This window comes from Rattus norvegicus, chromosome 8 (genome assembly GCF_021556685.1).
Source record: "Rattus norvegicus strain SHRSP/BbbUtx chromosome 8, alternate assembly SHRSP_T2T, whole genome shotgun sequence".
NCBI classification, from domain to species: domain Eukaryota; kingdom Metazoa; phylum Chordata; class Mammalia; order Rodentia; family Muridae; genus Rattus; species Rattus norvegicus.
In genome coordinates this window covers 13,251,809-13,268,930 of record NC_141541.1, presented here as the reverse complement: position 1 = coordinate 13,268,930, position 17,122 = coordinate 13,251,809, and the positions used below count along the sequence as shown (strand labels likewise).

General features: G+C 38.9%; 1 protein-coding gene and 1 pseudogene across 2 annotated transcripts in view; both read left to right on the top strand.

Moving 5' to 3' along the window:
• Cntn5 (contactin 5) overlaps positions 1-17,122 on the top strand; it is a 1,240,814-nt gene that overhangs the window by 850,399 nt on the left and 373,293 nt on the right.
• On the top strand, positions 9,397-12,164 carry LOC148003940 (heat shock protein beta-8 pseudogene; annotated as a pseudogene).

The following is a 17,122-nucleotide window of genomic DNA, read 5'->3' as shown; positions in this document are numbered from 1 at the left end:
GGACATGGGCAAAGAGTGCTATGGGATTTTAAAGTTATTAAAATGTGAATGGCTCTGTGCAGACCTGCACCCTGGTGTTCTTATAAAGAGACAAGCTCATGATCCAAGCAGAAAGTGTTTATGTAGGCAAAGTCACTCACTAGCCCCTGCATGAGCACTGTCCCTTTAATCGCTCTCCATGCTTGAGTTTTCTCTTCCACAGGTGCAGTCATTGATGGGAAGAGTGGGTTATGGGCAATGACTTGCTCTCACGTGAAGCTCAGCTCCCATGCTGTGTTCTAAAATTGTGCGTCCCCCTTCACAACTGACAAGTTCATTACAGAGTTAATAAAATCAGTGCTGTGTTGCTACTCCTCACATAGCAAAAACAGTTAGGTGAAATATGTATGTTGATGTTTTTATTAACCCAGATATGTTAAGACAGCCTTTTGAAAGTGTCTTGTTATAATGAAAGTAAAGGTTCAAATCTTAATGCAGCACTAACCCAAAGGGCAGCTGTCCTGAAGTGATACTCTCACAGCAAAGGGAAGCTTGACAAAACCGGTACAGCACGGGTTGTTTGATTTTTTAAATGAACAGCCATGGCAGACGTCTGAGCTGAATTCAAGAGAAAAGGGATGGACTTGGGACTGTGACTGGAGCTTTCTCACATTACTGAAAATTATGGTGTTATTTATTCTTCCATTTTCAACAGTTACAGAAGCAGCTAATAATCATGTGCCCATAAATACTAATTGTTCTGTGTCAATCTAATTAGACCCACACAGCTCAGCCAACTGGCAAGAGTGCGAGCCTCGGTTCATGTTCCAAGTTCTTCCCACAGCACAAATAGGAGGAGGTCTTCACAGTGTTCCACAAAGTCTTCCAGATAAACACTGAAACCGTTTTATGCTTCACCTTAAATCTTTACCTTGTACAATAATTTCCAAAAGAATTATCTTTTTGACAAAATGGAGTAACCATTTGAGTACATACACTTTCTTTTTATCGATCAATAATTCTAAGTTATACGTCACCCATTTTTTACAATTCTGAGAGCACCAATAACTGATAAATCTAAGGTATGTAAGGTTCTACCCAGAGAAAGTGGAGGGGAAGAAGAGAGCAGAGACAAAGAGGAGAGAAAAGGGAGAGGGAGAGACTAGAGCTGGCTGAAAACTGAGGGAGAGCCTTGAGCAGAGTTCTAAAAGGAGTTACTCAGTGGGCGACGTGGGCAGTGTTGAACATACAGGAGGAGAATCACAGGCTAAGACTGAAAAGAAGCCGTGCTTTCCATCATGAGCATGAAGGGATATCATCTGGGAAGAATGAAAGGCAGGAGAGACGAGGGGAAAGTTGCAGACCTAGTCAGGGGTAAGCTCATGGGATTTCTTAAAAGATTTCCATTTATTAGTAAGAAATGAATCATACCCCAAGAAGCTGTCTAATTCCCTTAATAAAGAAATGAGAGGATACCGCATCCGTCTTAAGACAGATTTGAAAGCTGCTTGGTAGACAGTGCAGTTTCATAGAAGCCAGCATTAACAACTCTCAGGGCATCTGACAGCATCTCAAGTATCTTCAGCAGGAACATGAAGCTTTTTATAATATTTCAGAGAAATAAGTTCAGACAAATTTGTTTTTCAAATGTTTACCACAATTTCACTGTGTACGTATGGTGGAACTGCTAGAGATGAAGTCAGAATGGTCTTGGAAGGGCATTAAGTGCACTCAGAGCTGAGACTGCAAGACACTGGACAAGAGTAAGTGGTAAGCAGAGACAATGGAATAACTTTCCAAACTTAATTATTTCTACAAAAGTAATGGAGAGGAATATAGGCAACCTTCGGGGAAACCTGAGAGAGATTGACGCTTTTGTAAGCAAAGCGGAGGAAACAAACAAGCGATACCTCTCCTGAGTTTCGGGGAAACTGTTCATTACAAACTGAAGTGACCCCCAAAGCTTCCTGTTCTAAAATGGTCCGTGTGATCATCTGCAGTCTAGGCACGTGACAGAGTGGTCGGGTGAAATCATTCCAATGCTGAGAAACAGTAGGATGGAGTAACAAAAACGGCACAGAAAGGAAGGAAACCCCACAATGGCTTCAAAGAACCCCTGGAAATGCTGGGTAGTATAAAAAGAGAGGGCCAGAGGGTTCTTCTTAAAAATGAAGGAACCTGAAGTTTGGAGGATTGTAGAAGTGTTGGAAGGCATGGAGTTTTAAGTTAATATAAATGATGTTTGTGTACATTGTATATGTGTATGAAATTCTCAGAGGAAACAAATATATTAAAAAAAAAAAAACAAGCTGAGTGTGGTGGTTCATGCCTTTAATTCCAACACTCAGGAGCCAAAAGTAGGTATTTCTCTCTGAGTCTAAGGGCAGCTTGGTCAACAAAGTAGGTTACATATCTGTTAGAGATACACAGTGAGAGCCCTTTTACATAATAACAAGAAATATTTACAATAGTTTTTAGATCAATTTTTGATATTTATTTATGTCTTTGGTGTGTGTGTGTGTGTGTGTGTGTGTGTGTGTGTGTGTGTGCGTGTGTGTGTGTGTGTGTGTACATTCACACAAGAGAAGCAAGTATTCTCAGTCTCTCAGCATCTATCCACACAGACCCCACATTAGGCCTTAAATTCTATGTACAACATGTCCCCATAAGGATTGCTGTGGTCATTGGGTGGGGAAAGTGGAGAAAGGAAAGCTATTCTTGTATGCTGATTTGCTGCTTTAATTTTCTATAATCTCTCTCATTTCTTTCTTTTCCTTTTTTTTTGTCTCAAGACTAGCACATGGGTATATTATTGCAGTACAAAAGCAAATATCTCTTTTTAAATAATGTTTTATTAAATAAGAGACTTACTTTATGAACTGAATTTGAGCAATTAAATTGGATTTTATGTGTACGAGCCCACACACATGTGGAAGTCAGCCGACCTTTGACCATGTGGATCCCAGAAGTTCAGTGGGGATTTTTGCAATAGGTACGTTTGTCTGGTCAGTCACCTCAGTGGCCACAAAATCTCATTTGCAAGGTGATTTCTAGGTTGATGCTGTACAGTGGGAAACAGCAGAAGTTTTTTTTTCCCTTTCGTAAAATGCACTGACTACGTTACAGAACTCATGGTCAGCACATTTTCTAAAATTCCCTACCAATGGTCAGTGTGATATTTTCACAGATGAAGAACAAGGCAGGCCACATAATTCACTGAAGGCCCCACTAGTGCCAGGTGATGGTACCAAGATTCTAACATGTGGTGGCATTGGTCTGAAAACAAGTTCTCCTTTGTCCCTTTAATCTCCTACTGAGCTGAGCACCTGATACACATCTTTGTCCCTAAATGCTGCGAATTGGGCAACCATCTCCTGTGTGTGAAGCTTTGTGAAGCTTTTTCTTCCAGAATAAATAAAGGATAAGTTCTCACGTTAAAAAATAGATCTGCCCTCTTGCTTCACATGTTCTCTGATGGAATAGATCTGATCCTCCCTAAACTATATCTTAGCAATTTATGTGGTCACTGCTCCTGGAAGCTATCACTATTAAGAAAAATGGCTCCTTTTCATCTCTAAAGGTCTGCTGCTATATCAGTGGTTCTTTAGTGCGTTTATCCACTATCTCTAACTAGTTTCTAGTCTTAAAATTCAAAGAGGTCTCTAACACACAATGTTTTTCTATTTTTGAAACTGTAGTATTTTCTCCTGGAACCCAAAAATGTATTTTTAGATCACTTTTTATAGTTCTTAGAAATCTTGTGATTTTATAAAGAGATCACTGAGTCAGTCACTAGAATTATTGATGAGACAATAAGGTAAGAATCGTCACAAAAGAATTAAATAACTGTAGAGCCCACATTGGCAAGAGCATACAGAGCACGTCTGAACAGTCAGCATCCACTAAAGAGTGACATGTTTATACTTGAAGAGTAAACATCCTGGAGATGAAAACTTGTTAAGATTACACTGTGTGAGAACTCACGGAGTAAAGTCAGAGCTGAGGAGATTGTTAATCGGACTTGATACTCTGGCAAAGGACCTAGTTCAGGTTCCAGCACCTGGTTTCAGGGGTAGCTCACAACTTCCTGTCACTGTGCATGTACACACATACACACAGAATTTTTTTGTTAAATAATAAATATAAATATTTTTACATATATGATATGAATGTATTTATACTTAAATATATTTATACATTTATATTACATAAATATAAATAAAACAAACAAAAACAGAGAAAGTAATGAAAATATGCCAAATTCTGGTCACGTAATAAAAATTAAAAGAGAAAAAAGGAAAACAGCTGCTTCAGAAAGAAGGTTTATGTCATAGAAACTTGTTTCTATACCATATATATGAAATGAAATATATATTTGCTAGAACATGCTTATTACATTCAAACTGAGGACCACTCAAGTACTTAAATACATCTTTATTTCAATGTACATATCCTGCATTTGTTCACTTATCTCTTTAACATTTATTATTCTTTTATACATTACATCCGGATCAGATTTTTTACCTCGCTCTACTCCCCGCTATACAAACATAACATATATGCAGGGGGCCTGGTTCAGACCGTATAAGGTTTGAGTTTGGTGCGTCAGTCTCTGTGAGCCCCTATGAACTAAGTTTCGTTGGCTCTGTGGGTCACATTTTCATGGTGTCCTTGACTCCTCTGTAATGCTTCCTCACTTCTTCTTCAGGGTTCCCCTGGCTCTACCAGGTGTTTGCCCCTGTAATGACAGTTGTGCTAGGCACTGATGTTTGAGGATAGAATATCGTTAAGAATCATATCACTGACTCTTTTTACCTTCCTGTTTGGTTCTTTTCTGTATTTCTGGATTGTCTTGATTCTGGTTCCCAGTCAGTGTCAGTCACGGTCCCTCTCCTGGTGTGGGCCTCAACGTGTCATGGGTTGGACAGCCCTCCAAGTCCTGTGCCACCATTGTCCCAGCACATCTTGCAGGCAGGGCAGATTGCAGGGCAGAGGATTTGCGGATGGATTGATGACCCAGCTCCACTGCTGGGAGTCTTGCCTGGAGCCAGTTTGGGCTCCACATCCATCATTACTAGGAGACTTTACTAGAGTCCCTCTCAGAGATTCCACAGAACTTCCACTTCACTGGGTGTCTAGGTCGTCCCCCAAATGCCTCTCATTTCCAAGACTCTCTCTCCCCACTCCCCCTGCCCTTCCCCTCTCTCCATTAATATCTAATCCTGTCCCCATTGCTACTTGCCCTCAGAACACGGGCAAAATCTATGACCCCTTCCCAGGAAGATCCAGGGACCACCCAACCTTGAGACCTCCTTGTTACTTAGCTAATGTCCACTTTTAACTGACTGCATACCATGCTTGTTTTTGTGACTCTGGATTACCTCACTTAGGATAATTTTTCTATTTCCATCCATTTACCTGCAAATTTCATGTCTTTGTTTTTAAAATACTTCATTGTGTAAATATATCACATTTTTAAAAAGGCAGCCTTTCATTGAGGGATATCTAGGTTTTCCCCAGTTTCTGGCTATTGTAAATAAAACCATAGTGAACATGATTGAGGAAATGACCTTGTGGTCTGATGGAGTATCTTTTGCATATGTACTCAACAGTGGTACAGCCGGGTCTTGGGATAGATTTATTCCCAATGTTCTGAGAAACCAGCTATGGTTTCCATAGTGTCGGTACTAGGTTATACTCTCACCAGCAGTGGAGGAGTGGTCCCATTGCAAAATATCCAGGAAATCTGGGACATTGTTTACTTTTTAAAATTGAAATTCATTTTTTGCACAACATATTTTCACCATAGTTTTCCCTTTCTTCATCTCCTCTTAGATCCTACCACCTCCTACATTTCCTTTCTAATGAGCTTTTTAATTACTAAGATTCCTATATTGTTTAATAATAGACATTGTCATATTGTTTAGTTCACAAATAAATATTGTTATTAATTTGATAAAATCAACTACATGGAAAGTATGGCATAAACATAATTTTAAAATTTCAATCCAATCTACATTTTAACAGAGAAATCTCTTTCAGAAAGTTCAAATTATATGAACATGTATTGGACTCTTTCTGTTATTTCCATAACTTCATCATCTTTTATACTTCTTCAAAGAACTCATCTAAAATGACTAGCCCAAAGTGTCACACTATGTGAATTTGAGTGAAGAGCAATTTGAAGATGTATTATAGTGATTACATATCAGGAGAGATTAATATGTATTTATGATTAGAAATTTTTCCGGAGAAGGTGAGCTATGGGTACAAACTCTTGGAGCAGAAAAGATGAAAGCAGAAAGATGTCTCTTGATGAAGAGACAGCCCCTACTATTCCCATATAGCATGTGACACCATGACAAATAAATTACTTTTGCTAAAACCATTAAGGATTTGCATGAAGAATTAATGACTGCTAGTTAAGCTGTAAAGCACAGGCATACACAGGTGACACTGAGTGTAAGAAATTGAGGGACAATCTTGGTTTATCAGTTTATCTTCCTTATAGTTGCCTGCAGTAAATGTTCACTTTCCAAACTAGCCCAAGTTTCCCATTGAACATTTCAAATTTAGGCAAATCATAATTATGGAGGGTGTTGTTCCTTGACTCTACTTAGAAGGGAGAAGGGTCATAAAGGTTATATTTATTTCTATAATATTTAGATATGTAAATACTCAAGTTCATATGATAAAGTTTGCATAGCTTAAAGTTAAAAATAATATATACTTTAAAAATTCACTGCCAATATAAATGTTGAGTGTTATGAATAGTTTATTGTTGTACTTTTGCTCCCAATGCATATAGTAACACTAAATTCACTATAGTTATATGTAAATAAGAATGTCCTTCGAATAAAGGTACCAATTTACTAAATGTACTTAAGAAAATGAGAAGTTTTTATTTTGCCATCCATGGACTCCATTTTGCTGGTTTTGAATATCACCCATAATAAATCTTACAATTTTTTTCATCTCATAGACTTTTATGCATGTAAGAATCCAAAGTTTTTTTTCACTTTCTGGGATTTTGGTAGGTAACTATTTGTAAACCTTTCTTGTAAATACCAACACATGTTTCAGGCATGGTGTGACAGTTGCTCATTCTGTCTCTATCAATTTGGCAACCCTGACTTTATGTCATGTGTCTTGACTTCACAGCAACATGACATCAACAAAAACAAATGCAATTTGCTTTTGTTCTTGACAGTCAGATTAGCCATAATTTTCACCATTAGATTATTCAGTTGTTAAGTTAGACCCAATAGCAATACAACTCCATCTAATAAATGTTTGAAACTAATACTATTCAGATTTTTTACATTTAGTAATGATTCTTAATAAGTTACTGTTCTCTATGCCATAGTTTCCTCATCTGTAGAATAGGCTGAAGTGTAAATTACTCTACATAGTATAAGTCCTGGAGCATAATGAGTTTTAAGTGTCCTATATCAAATTAATGGCCATGGGATAAACCTCACAGCTGTTGTGCATACGAGTCTCTGCCCTTATTCACACATTTTCTCACCTGATCGATTGTGGTCTCTGATCTTACTCTACTCCAACTTTCCCAACCAGGAAGCAATACTCGTGTGACCTAGGGAAGAGAATGCAGTAGTTGACTGCTGTGATTTCCAGTCTATCACTTATCTGTTCTGTGTTGAGATGTACATATGAGGACGCAAAGGGATCAACTGTAAGTCAGGTTATATCAGACAGCACAGCCATGCTTTGCTCTGTTGTATTGTTTTCTTACCAGCTCCCTCAATCCCATCCCCTGGAAATATTCCTTCAATAAATCACCTTCAAAGGACCTATTTCTCTACCTCTCTGTCCGAGAGCCTGATGTGAGATGATAAATATTCACTGAAGTTGTTACCATTATGGCATCCAGTGTTCTGATCTATGAGCAGATGAAGTTCTCCATCATTTTGGTGGTGCCCTGTGGATGCACCTCATAATGCCCATAGTTCTCCACACATATGTATTTTCAAGCTAAAATCTTCACAGTTTTATAAGGATATCCAGTAATAATTCCTGACAATATTTCAAAACACAAAATTTATACTACTAATACAGGGTTGGACTGTATAAGGTTTAGCGGCACATTGTGGGAAATGTCCAGTGGATACTTTTTAATGTGAAGTTCAAAGCCTAAATTGAACCTGAGCTGCTAACTCTTGCACACTGTGGAGTAAATGCTGGACCCAGACCTGTCATCATTTAGAGTTCACCATAAATAATTTCAAAATCCCTTAGCAAAGCAAGAAATTTGGGTTGTGTTTTTAAAAGAGAAACCAGTGACCTTTACATGTAGACACAGGACTTGTGGGATGCAAGTGGCTTCTATGGTGTGAAACATTCTGCAGAGAAAATAAAAATAGCTGCTGTCACCTAATTGGTGTAATGGCAAGAAACCCTGAGCTTGGAATTCACTAACTCAGAGCTTTTTAACTTGTGGATCACAACGAATGCCAACTCCCCACAGCTTCTGTTATAAATGTTCCTTTCTTATCTTCCATTTGGCTAATTTTGTTTTTAATTATGTGCATGTAACATTTTATTTTGTCTTGGTGACATATTATAATTTTAAAGTACAATTCTACTTCTTTTGACTTTAGGCAACAAGCATAATAAAATTACATGACTTAAAACCCTAGAGAGAATTGCTACTTTGTTCCATTTAGCAGAGGTAACAAAATGCAATGTGACAATCAGGTTTGCTCTGTTTTAGGATAATTTTATTTCTAAATTTTCTTATATTTCTTACAACATGCTTTAAAATATCTTGATTCTCTTGAGATGAATAAGAAATGAACACCTTTCTTGGTTCTTCCTCTTAGGCTATTTGCTGCTGAGTGTACTTATTGGAAAAAAAAACTTTTGACACTTGAAGAGATTAAATCCCATTGTACAAGGCACAAGATGAATTTCTGTTGTTACAATGTACTAGGCCATTTGTTGTGAGCCAGTCCTGCCTTCGTAGAGCAGTTCCTTCACATTGGACACTCACCTAAGTGGTTCAGCTCTCCTGGGCATAACTATGTCATACAACATCACCATCACATTTTATAAAAACTGAAAGTAAACCATGATACCCAGAATACAATAGGTTACACAGTATAGCCTAATGATAAAGGCTAAATTTTGGGCATCTAGGAAAATTCGACTCTTTATTCTCACACTGATAGGTTAGCTGGTTGACCCATTATTTTCAATATTGAAGAGAATTAAAGTGATTATGAAAAAAATTGGCCCTTTCTGAAGGATTAACCTTAATTGTATTGTCTCACTTAACCTATTCTGCCTACCTTCAGTTCGGGTTACCATCTGTAAAAATAATAAATTAGATGTATACTGGTCAAAAAATCTCACGGTCAGAAGACAGTTAAAGAGATCTCTGAAATTCTGAACTTTATGACTAAAGTCAAAGGTCTTCCTCACTATGATGCCTTCAAACATGGTTGTGAGAGGGAGAGGGGTGAAGAATTAAGTGCAAAAAGTGTAACGTAAAGCTCATACTAAATTCTCTTACACACTTTTCCCAGACATGTGCTATATCTCATAATTCCCTAAATGATGTTTTTGTGTAATAATTTCTTACTAGTTTGCAGAAGTGTATGTGTATAAGTTTATGTTCAGGTAAGTATTCATGACTCTGAATGTGACTGCAAGATGGCATGTTATAGTGTCCTTCTGCCTTGTTATCTCAAGGCAGGATCCCTTACTGTCTTGGAGTGGATTAATCAAGTAGATTAGGCTGATTAAACAGGAAGCCCCAGGAATCTACCTGTTTGTGCCTCCCAAGCACTGGGATTACAAACAATGCCACTTCAGTTCTGATAACGAAATTCATAGCTTCATTCATGGAAGGCAAGTTCTCTGCTGACAGCTAGCTCTTCAGTCCTTTCATTGTGCTTGATTGCTGGTGGACTTTATTACAAAACCAACCACAAATCTAGTCATCAAACTGGTGTGTATAGATGTTCCATTTAACAGTTTAAACTACCAAAACAAATTCTCAGTAAAATACCAACTAAAGCCAGATCGCAGTATAAATAACCTGAAATACCTTCAATTCGAATGTCTCTCCAACGATTGGAAAAAGATCTTTACCAATTCTTCATCTGATAGAGGGCTGATATCAAATATAAACAAAGAACTCAAGAAGTTAGACTCCACAAAATCGAATAAGTCCTTTAAAAAATGGAGTACAGAGCTAAACAAAGAATTCTCAACTGAGGAACATTGAATGGCTGAGAAGCACCTAAAGAAATGTTCAACATCCTCAGTTATCAGGGAAACACAGATCAAAACGACCCTGAGATTCCACCTCACACCAGGCAGAATGGCTAAGATAAAAAACTCAGGTGACAACAGATGCTGGTGAGGATGTGGAGGAAGAGGAACACTCCTCCATTGTTGGTGGGATTGCAAACTGGTACAACCACTCTAGAAATTAGTCGGGCTGTTCCTCAGAAAATTGGACATGGTACTAACTGAGGACCCAGCCTTACCACTCCTGGGCATACACCCAAAGATTCTCCAACATATAACAAGGACACGTGCTGCACTATTCATAGCAGCCTTATTTATAATAGTCAGAAGCTGGAAAGAACCCAAATGCCCTTCAACAGAGGAATGGATACAGAAATTGTGGTACATTTACACAATGGAGTACTACTCAGCTATTAAAAACAATGACTTCATGAAATTCATAGGCAAATGGATTGAAGTAAAAACTATTATCCCGAGTGAGGTAACCAAATCACAGAACACACATGGTATGTACTCACTGATAAGTGGATATTAGTCCAAAAGCTTGGAATAGACAAGATACAATTTACAGACCACATGAAGCTCAAGGAGAAGGAAGATCAAAGTGTGGATGCTTCAGTCCTTCTTAGAAGGGGGAACAAAAATACTCACAGGAGGAAATACGGAGACAAAGTGTGGAACAGAGAGAGACTGACGGAAAGGCCATCCAGAGACTGCCATCCTACATAGAGTCACCAAATCAGACACTATTGCAGATGCCAAGAAGGGCACGCTGACAGAAGCCTGATGTAGCTGTCTCCTGAGAGTCTCAGCCAGAGCCTGACAAATACAGAGGCTGATGCTCGCAGTCAACCATTGGACTGCAAACGGGATCCGCAATGGAGGAGTTAGAGAAAGGACTGAAGGAGCTGAAGGGGTTTGCAACCCCACAGGAAGAACAGTATCAACCAGTCAGACACCCCACAGTGTCCAGGGAGTAAACCAGCAACCAAAGACTACACATGGAGCGAGCCATCTCTCCAGCCACATGTGTAGCAGAGGATGGCATTGTTCGGCATCAATGGGAGAAGAGGCCCTTGGTTCTGTAAAGGGTCAATGCCCCAGTGCAGGCGAATGTGAGGGCGGGGAGGCAAGAGGGAGTGGGTGGGTGGCAGAGCAGAGGCAGTGTAATGGCATAAGAGGTTTCCCAGAGGGGAAACTGGGGTATAATATTTGAAATGTAAATAAAGAAAATGTCCAATAATAAAATAGAATCCATGTAACTGCTAAGCTTAACAAACACCAAGGTGGAAGGGCAATTGCCTTTCCCATGCTCCTACCCAAGCCGCTTGGCTGAGACCCCTTCTAGAACTCACTGCTCTCTTTCTGCCTGGGGACAATGGCTTTGGCATGGACACCTTCCCAGATGACTTGACAGCCCCTTGGCCCGAGTGGACTTTGCCTCAGCTTTCCTCTGCCTGGCCTGGAACGCTAAGGTCTGGCATGGTACCCCGAGAGCCTACAGCCACAGACAGGTCCAAGGTGCCTGCTGAGGGCAGGAGCTCCCCACCATTCCCTGGGGAGCCCTGGAAAGTGTGTGTCAACATGCACAGCTTCAAGCCAGAAGAGCTGATGGTAAAGACCAAGGATGGATACATGGAAGTGTCAGGCATCCAGCAGGAAGGTGGGATTGTCTCCAGGAACTTTACCAAGAAAATACAGTTTCCTGCAGAAGTGGATCCAGTGGCCGCATTTCTCACTTCTTTAGAGGGTCTGCTCGTCATTGAGGCTCCCCAAGTCCCTCCTTTGGAGAGAGCAGCTTCAACAATGCACTTCCTCAAGACAACCAGGAAGTCACCTGCTCCTAGGACGTCAGCCTTGGTCCTTTTTTGCTTCCGGCCCCGACCCCAGAGATTCTCAGATTTGAGGGTATATACTAGTTTAGCAGCACTCAGATTTAAGGCAACTCAGATGTTGAGGTATGGGAGGGAGAATCTAATAACCATCTCTGGATAATGTAGTAATAGATTTCCCCAAAGGGTGACACAATGGCCCAGCCTTTCTTGGTTGCATTAGGTTAAAGTACTGGGAAGTTTTTTTTTCTTCACCTTATCTGTGCAAAGACACAGCACAGCAAAAGGGAACTGAAGATTTCATGTTACATTTTTACCTTGCAGCTAATGCAAGAGTTGCTTTTCTCTGGGAACCTTCCCATCACCCAGATCCCTGCCCTGGGTCCTCTTTATATGTGTCTTGGTTGATGGGACTCATTGGCTCACCTCAGTGTCTCTAAACTCTTTGTCTAGAAGAGGTTACAGGCAGGTCTTATAACCCCATATGGAATTTACCCATCGCCACACAACACACAGTGCTCTTTTTGCAGCATGACCCCGTCACTCTCAAACTATCACCACCTAGGTCTCTGAGAGCCACTTAGCTAATCCTCTGGCTAAGGTCTCACTTTATTGTGTTCTCTGTGTCTAAGTCAGATTTTTTTTAGAGTGGTCTTCAAGGAGCTCCACCAGGAACCAAGCAAAGGCCAGACAGCCTGGCACACAGGCTAGTGGTATCGTGTATATGGGGGGATGTGTGTGTCTTCATTGTGTGAATTGTGCTGTTGTTTAAGGGGAAGATAACAGTAAACCATAATGATGATAATAAAGGAGCTGGTGTTCTTTTTTTTAAAAAAAGAACCCATGTAGCTGACTCAGTGGAACAAGTCAAGTCCATGAATACCCAAATAAACTTGCAATGCAAATAAAATATGTAAGCAACTCACATTTGTGCTTAAAATTTTAAAAGTTCTCCATATTGTATAAATATGGTTCAGCATAGCAATTTATATATTTTGTAAATGTTTACTGTTGAAAAATGAAGACTGAGGTTTTATTTTTCCAGGAGTACCAAGCCTGTATAACAATCTCTGTTACAACAATGATCTACATCAATAAAATCAAAGAGGTGCTTCTCAGGGGTGACTCAGTGGTAAAGAGCACTTAATGCTCTTGCACAGGACTGCAGCTCTGTTCCCAGTGTCCATACCATGCAGCTAACAGTTGCCTTTAATTCGAGTTCCAGAGAATTAGATACCTCCTTCTTGACTCCTCATGCATTGTACACACAAGAGTTAATCACATATGCATAGCTTAGAATACTATTCTTTCAGTTCTTATTAATTTCTGGTCTTTCTTAGGTTCAGTTGTAAGGAATATTGGAAAATTCTCTACAGTTTTTTGTGATATTAATAAGCTAAAATTCTAGTTGCTAATATCAAATCCATGATAGAGAACAACCTAGAAATATTTCTTTAACTTATCTTTTTGCTACTAACTTATTCTATTATCCTTTTCAAGTATCTTCCCTTAATTAAATCATCACAAGGAGAGGTTGTCAAACTGAGTAATGGAATTAAAGTAAATGTTATAATTAGTGAATATCAAACTGCTTATACTTCATACTTCAGTGAATCAGTAAAAATTAATGAATAATACAAAAGTTTTTCAAATTATATCATTAGAAACTAAAAGTTATACTTTGGAATAAACTAAATTCTAGTGATTTGACAAATATTGAATCTCATGTCATAGGAATAAGCAGAAAAGAGCACAGACAGACTCTTTTGCTAGTACCTATCACCTGAACTATCACATACACAATAAGGTTGAAGAGAATATAGAAATAAAGAGGTTGCTGATTTTTGAATCTCCCCTTCAGTGGCTGACAGGAATAGAGAAGCTGTCTCCTGGGAGGGAGTGCTGTTATCACTTGGGCCCGTGAACTTTGCTGGTGCTGTTTGCATTGTGATCTAAATTCTTTGACCCGAAGCTTTTCTGTGTACATACACTATTAGAAAGAGGAAAAGTTATTTCTCAGATTGCAGCTGTATTAGAAAATGCTGAAATGAATCACGTGTAGCTGTTCTTTGAGATTGTTTTCAAGAACTGGAGCTTGCAGCACATGGTTTCATTCTCCACTCATACATTTCCCCCCATCAATGGCACCGTGGCCATGAGAAATGAGCAGTCTCACCTGTATGGAAATTCTTGTTTACATACCCCATGCATTTGGAGATTTGTCACTTAAGTAACAATTTTATTTTGCCAGGGAACCGAAGAGAAGAGCATCAGCTTTGACACAGAATAAATTGCAGAAAAGTATTGAAGGTTTGAAATGTGTGAAATTATAAACCTGGACCTTCAGTTACAAGACAAGCAGAGCCTCTCTGCATTTTTTCCATTATCAAATTTAACAGATGAAAATGCCGATGTGCCACTAAATTTAGTTTTAATTCCACTGCTCATTGTAACGATTTCTCCTTGTGAGGATTTAATTAAGAGAAAAATGATAACAGAATAGGTAGTGACAAAACAATAAAGTTTAAAAAAATAACTCTTAAGATTATTTTCTATCATGAAATTGGTGTTACCACATTGGATTATTAATTTATTAACAATCAGAAACTCATAAAAGAAAAGAAAAACCCCATATATTCAATCAAGTGGCAATATATGTCCAGGACATGGTTTTGTTAAAGATAGGTCTGAACTTAATTAAGGTGAGTTTGTTTTAACTAGTATCTAAAATGTAAGAACATTTAAGTCTACAGGATAATGCATGTCTGTGTACTCCTTTCATCGCAAGTATCTGTGAAGGACAGAACAGGTATTAGATCTTCTGGAACAAGAGTTATAATTGAAGTGAGCTGCCGTGTGGATTTTGAGAATAAAACCTGAGTTATCTGGAAGAGCAACCACTGCCCTTGACCACTAAGGCCCATCTCCAGTCCTGAATTGTTTTAGATTTTTTAAAATACTACATTAAAGTAACATTTGTAGTCAGTGTGATGTACAAGAGCACATGAGAAAATCTGCTTTGCAGTAACATGCAATGTCGGCTTTGCAGTGTCGGCTTTGCAGTGTTTGCCAGACTTCCACCTCATACTGCTTTCCTACCCTCCAAAAATGGCGTAAGCTTATAGCTTTCCTGATTCAGATTCCACAAATTGGAGACGTGAGGATGTGCTTGGCTCTCTGTGCCTGCTTAGTTTCACTTAACACAATGACCTCCGGCTTTCTTTTCTTTTAAGTGTAGAATAGAGTTTATTCAGAGCATGGGGAGTGGAGTTGAAAGGGTAGTGCAGACAGAGAGAGAGAGAGAGAGAGAGAGAGAGAGAGAGAGAGAGAGAGAGAGAGAGAGAGGAGAGGAGTGGAGTTGAAAGGGTAGTGCAGAGAGAGAGAGAGAGAGAGAGAGAGAGAGAGAGAGAGAGAGAGGAGAGGAGAGGAGAGGAGAGGAGAGGAGAGGAGAGGAGAGGAGAGGAGAGGAGAGGAGAGGAGAGGAGAGAAGGGGTGGGGGTAAATGCCAGCCCTGAGCACATGGAAAGATAGGTGGGAAAGGGCAAGACAACAGAGCAGGAGCAGAAAGGCAAGAGCAAGAGCCGTGACCTCCACTCGTATCCATGTCACCACAGACAGCAGAATTCCATCACAGTCAGTGGCCCAATGGTGTTCCATTATACATCCACACTCTATCTTTGTCCACTCCTTACTTCACACATGTTTAAGACTGTTTCCATTTCTCTGCTGCTTCAAACCATCCTTCTCTGAATGAGAAGTATCTCTTCACATCTTTCATTTCCTGACTTGTGGGTCTGTAAGACCTTATTATCATTCTAGTTGTCACTATCCTGAGATGTTGCATTCAGTTTTCCTTGTTGGGTGGCGTTCACATTCCCAGCAATAGACATAGGAGCGCACTCTTCTTTCTCCAAAGCCTCAGCAGTACAATGTACATACAGTACCAACAAAAGGCAGGAGAGTCTAGTCAGGTCTGCTGGATGGTTGTGACCTATGGCATAACTGTTGAGAACTGAACCTCAATATAAAGAGCCCAGACATAAGAACTTGTTCTTTGCTGATAAATAGCCTGAACGTCTTCTGTGTGAAATGATTGGATGTTTGTATATCTGTTTTAATAAACATCTGCTGATTTCTACAACTCATGTAATCACTGTTTATATGTTTTGTTTATAAGGGATTTTTTTGGTTTTTATATATTATGGGAATAAATTCGTTATAAAATGTATAGTTTGCAAATATTTATTTTGTAAACTATGCATTCTTTTTTCCTTAGAATCTCTGTTATTAATGGGCTATATATTTACTCATTTATGTCTAGCTTCTCCATTCTATTTCCTTCATCAGTATATGTGCTGATGATGTAAATACTATTATCTTTTAGGTACGTATTTCTCTTATATTTAGAAGATCATCATTTGGTTCTTTTGATTCAAGGTGGCTTTGGATAATCAGTGGGGTTTTAGTAGTCATATAAATTGTGTGAATGCTACTTTAGATCTCTGATGGATGTCACTGGTACTTTAACAGGGATTGCACTGACTGTAGATCACATTGGGAAATACTGAGTTCCATCAATATAGATCCTGCCAACGCATGAATGTGGGATGCATTTCCATTTCTTGGCATCTCAATCTATTTTTTCATCAGTGTCATGATTCTAGGAGAATAGATTTTTTCACTACCTATTATACACTTATTCCTAGGTATCTCATTTTTGTGGCTCTTGTAAATGATATTAAATTATTAGATGATATTTCAAACAATTTATAATTAATATGTTGCAAGGCTGAAGTAATTTACTCTACTAGGGTTTGGGGTAAATTTGAAGGGAACATTTCTAAATAGAAGATCATATTATCGATATCCAAACAATTTTATTTCCCTTTCAAATTAGATGTCTGGCAGCTCTGACTGGAGTTCTGGAATTGGGAGATCCCACAGAAATAACAGTTGTTGAAATCATTGTGTTTTTTAAGACTATAGGGAGAGAGACTTGTTAACTTTAAGCTCTTTTATATAAATGGCTTTAT